General features: G+C 36.8%; 1 long non-coding RNA gene across 3 annotated transcripts; it reads left to right on the top strand.

The window, feature by feature from the left end:
* Positions 1–53: 53 nt before the first annotated feature.
* LOC121890390 lies at positions 54–4515 on the top strand. 3 transcript variants are annotated; one of them, XR_006093771.1, is made up of 4 exons: positions 54–144; positions 2612–2747; positions 3492–3560; positions 4431–4515. It is a non-coding gene; the product is annotated as an uncharacterized LOC121890390 (long non-coding RNA). The 3 variants fall into 3 exon arrangements; XR_006093770.1 differs by having other exon boundaries at positions 2612–2762; XR_006093769.1 differs by lacking the exon at positions 2612–2747 and having other exon boundaries at positions 59–144.
* Positions 4516–4974: the final 459 nt, after the last annotated feature.

Genomic DNA, 4974 nt, shown 5'->3' with positions numbered 1-4974 from the left:
CTGCACGTGCCTGAGAGAAACGTGTTGACCTATATATTATATAACTCGACGGTCACGTGGCGACGGTTGGCTCGTTAACCCATTTAAAGGCTGTCTGCGGAGAAAGTACCGTGTCCCCGTGCACTTTAGCAAGCCGGAAGCGTTGTAAGTGAACAGGAAACACGAAAAATGTCGATAATGTAGTATGTATAACTGTACAGTAATACATTTTTAGGGGGATATTATGGGAATTTCAAATCATTGTAATAGTGATAGACTAATAAAACCACAAGGAATCTACGCCCAGGCAGATGAGTTCATATCAGGAATTTCTACCAACGACCTCACTATAAGAGTATTCGTTATTTTTAAGAGCATATTTTGGCTTTTAACTTTACAGTCATTGTGCTAACTTGTGTGGAGAACATTTTAGTTTAGTTTAGTTCATAAAATTTATTTGTGTCAGGGACCATGTACAAAATACATCAGTCTCAAACAAAGAGAAAAGATGATTTGTACCAGATTTAGAGCAGCTAATTTCCATCTGTGGTCCCTGGCAGATGAACAGAAACAATAAAACACAAATCAAAACCTATCATCTCCACTACAAATGGACCTATTGATATCCACACACACACACACACTCACACATACACACACACAAACACACACGCACGTTGTCCTAGGTCACTTTTGGGGAATTTACATAGACTTACATTCATTTCCTGGAGACTTACCCTAACCCTAACCATAACCACTGACCCAGAAATCAGTTTTTGGACAAGCTGTCCCCAGTTAAGTGGTCTTTAGCCTCCCCCATGGTTTTCAGATTGATTTCATGCAAATAGGCTAGCTTCTGTACTTTACCTTCACAGCCTTTTCACATTTAAAGCAGTATGAGGTAGATTCTCACCAGGCTTGTTTCTGCCTGTTGGTCTGTTCAGAGTTTAGGGTTTGATGAGTTTAAAACATTTATGATATTAAAAAGACAACTAAATCTCACTGACAAAAGTTGACACAGTTTACACCAAAGTTTTTAAACATTTCAAGTGAATTTGAAGTTGTAAATGTGATGCTGTGCTACAGATTTTTATTTGAGGCTTTGGATCTCGCCTGGTCGTCCTGTTTGACCTTTCTGCGTCAGTGAGCTCCACCCCTTGTTGTCCTGTGACGGACACTCTGTGTTTTTCTTACTCACGACAGAAGAATGTCACTATCTCAGCGAGGCTGAGCCTGCAGTTATATAGCCAGCAAATAGTTCAGATGTTCTGATTTAAAACTCAGGACATCTAATTAAAAGTCTTAAAACACTAGTCAGGTGGTCCTGTGAACAATGAAATGGGTTTTCCTGCTGTTCATACCAGTTTTAACGAGCTCCTGTCCTAATTCCTTTGTTACCGTCCCACCACTGCAGCCCAGAAAGGAAACACTGTCTGGAAAAACACCAAGAGGGAATATCATATTAAAAACACTTTAAGTTTGGAAGATACCCGCTTGATTTGTCTGATTCAGACTGCTGAAGCTTCATGTTAGCTTCAGATAAACTCTGGAATATATTTTTCAGAACGCAAACTATGGATTTTGTCTCCCATCACTTCCACTGATAGCTCGTTAGGAAGAATTTCCTAATGACCAGTATGAAGCGGAGGTATGATTACAGCAAGCAGAACCTGTTTCACTGTTCATATGAAAACCTGACTATAAATATTACATAGAGACAGACTTGAAATATAGTAGATCTGATGTAGCAGATGTAGTAGTAACTTTTAATCTGAGTCAGGCAACTTTTTTGTAGAAAGAACTGATATATTTTCCTTATACACCCATGGTCTTTTAATTTAGGTCATTTTGACACCACCTCTTAACTATAGCGATAACTATAGCGATACCAAAGGTTAGCCTATATAACAATTGTACATTAGGTAACTATTATTAAAAGTAAAGTAAATAAAAACTTCAAGTGAATGATACTGTGTTTATTCTACATTAAATTGATTCTGGGTGTCAATAGAAAAATCTATAGGAAGTAAACCTCTGTCTGTGCCATCTTTATCCTCTGTGTAAACTGTCAAATAACACATAAAGATAATTGTATTATTCATTAACCAGTGGATTAAATGTAATCTCTTTGTCAATCCACTATACAAAATGACAAACATAACCCCAGAGGTACTGTATACTTTTCATCATATCTCATAGGTGTTTTATTCTATCATTCCAGTTTTTCATGACTTTGTCAGTCAGTTTGTTCCTAATGACTTCATATCATTGTTTTCTGTTTCTGTTTTTAATTAGTGCTTTTTAAAAATACCAACGTATTAGTGTCCTGGAGGACCCCAGTCAAAAGCACCCAATTCCACCAATAGATGGAACTATTTATTGAGTTCATGTTTGCCAGGGGTCCTAATTTAAAGTATAACACACTATCAGGGAGTCTGGGGACACTATGTCAGTCATTTTGAAGGCTTTGTGTAAAGATTGTACTTGGGATAAAAGTATGTGTTCTTGTTTTACACGATATGCAAATAAACTGTAACTTTCTTAAAATAATAATGATCAGTTTTTTCAGATGACATTAATGTTTTGAGATGAGATAAGTTAACATTTTGCTATGATTGTTGTTTTTTTACAGTAGTTTCCTCTTGAGGCCTCAGTCAGTAGTCCTTGTCTGTTAAATGTGTAGGTAGATGAGGGTTAAATCATTCTGCAGGTTTGGGTAATATCGGGGTCATGACAGTGGAGCGCGTGCACCGTCACCTCTGCACCAGGTGCGTTTAAAGCACGTGAGTAACCTGCAAAGCCTTGTTGTCTGCACTCTGTGGTAACCTCGTTTCTTAACGTAAACCACAAACCCGCTTCCCTTAATTGGGAAAATGGATTAAGAAAAACCCGGTTAACACAACTAGACTTTTGCTGAATGGAAAAAAAAACTTGATTTGTTGTGCTTTTATAACCGTGTATGTAACGGAGATTTTGCACGTGAAAGCGTGACATCGGATGACAGCTTTGCACCTGGATGAGAGAAAATGTTCTTACTCGTAGTTTATCTGCAATGATTATAATCTATAATCTGAATAAAATTGAAATGAACTCTTATGTTGCTATTCACATATGTGTCATTGTGTCCTGCCTTCATATGCTCCTTCCTGAAATAAAAAAACATTCATAGGCAATTGAAATATGATATGGTCCAAAATATGGTTTAGGGGGAAATATAATTAATGACCGACTGTGTGCGTGTTTACAATAACATCTCAACTTGTTCTCTCCCGGCACTGCCTCTAAAAGCATTTTAACAACTAATTAGATCAACCAGCATCTTCAGAAACACGAGTTTGTTTGTTTTATAATTAGATGCTAAATTTGCAATTTAATGTAAAACAGTGAGCCTTGCAGTCTGCACACTTTATCTCTGCAGTTTTTGCACCCGCACCGTTTACTGTATGCTTATGCTGCGGGTCACGACATGTATATAACAGATAACAGAGATTTTTTTTTTTTTTATGCTTTAGGCTACAGACATAATTTTCCACTAAGCAGCACAGGTTTGACCTCGTCACCCTCTCCTGTTGCCTCCAAAGGTGAGTCTGTCCTCACTGTGTGCATGTTGCTGTTGTTTTTCTATATAGAGCTGCCAGTGAGGTGAAAATGTGTTTCTTTCTTTACAACCATGACAGACATAAAAACGTGTCCTGCAGATTAAGAGTGAAGAATGTGTTTGCAGATAACAAGCATGATACATCTCAAGCATTTAAACAGCATATACATTAACACCTGTTGAATCTTGTTTCTCCTGCATCATGACGACAAATCTCTCTCTGTATGTGTACATCAGTATCATGTTTGACACAAACCATCTAGAAACAGAACATTTTTGCACTTCATACATTTTCCTGCGCTACATTTTAGGGAATAAGAAAAACAACATTTGGCCATCATGCTTTTTAAAGTTCATTATAAATATGTTTGTTAACCAGCCAGAAGCATTTAATCCTTTGATAGAAATGATCAACCAAACGGGGAGATAGAAGGTTTTCACATGACAACAGCTGTATAGTTATTGGTGCCCATTCATAATAAACACACTGAGCAGCTGAAAATGCACTGATGTATCAAGAGCTCCCTCTACTGGCCTCAGTGAACCACAACAGCAAACTAGGCTGCTGTGAAAATGAAAAACAGACTTCCTAATGAGTCTGAGAAATATGTGGAATCATTTTATAACTTTTGCAAAATATTTAACACCTGTTTGTTTGTTTTGTTTTGTTTTGTTTTTACATGTAGATTGTATTAACAAAAAGTATTATTATCAATGTGGTCTGTTTCACTTTACTGCCACATACTCCTTAGCTTAACTCTCTACTGTATATCATTGCCCTGAGACCTTCACACCAATTTATTTGTACATTTTATAATTTTCACACATTCTCATTTCTGATGACATATTTCAGATTTATCAAAGGAGGAGCTGAAGTGGACACATTGTTGCATTTTGGGATGGAAAACAGCCACATGGTCAGAAAAAGAAAAGGTAGGATAAATCTGACTATTTAACAACTTAATGGTTTAAAGGCATATTTTATTCCTAAACTGGTGTGTTTCCATTTGTTGCCTCAAGGAAGCACTGCAGTTAGGTTACTTGTTAGGACAATACCAAGTTCAGCCATGCAGATGTAAAATATTGACTGGTCAGTTTGTTTGTTTCGATGCTCACCGGCAATAATGGACACAGGCGCATTTGATGGTCTTAAGGGACAGTATGGCACCAATATGGCATATTGCTGGCCTAAGGCAAAAAGAAAGAATCAATTTTTTACTGACATATAATCAAAAGTTCCCATTCTTCCAGAAATAATAGCACAATTCATGCAGTAGAAATAAATAAATGCCACAGTCACAACATGTGTTTGATCCAATAAAGAAACCATGGGACTTTAAGTGTTTAATTTTATTATTTTAAGCATTTTACCAACATAAAAACTCATCAATGTGAAT

This window comes from Thunnus maccoyii, chromosome 23, assembly GCF_910596095.1.
Source record: "Thunnus maccoyii chromosome 23, fThuMac1.1, whole genome shotgun sequence".
Taxonomy (NCBI): domain Eukaryota; kingdom Metazoa; phylum Chordata; class Actinopteri; order Scombriformes; family Scombridae; genus Thunnus; species Thunnus maccoyii.
The sequence above is the reverse complement of the archived record's forward strand: the minus strand, read 5'-3'. Positions and strand labels throughout refer to the sequence as shown.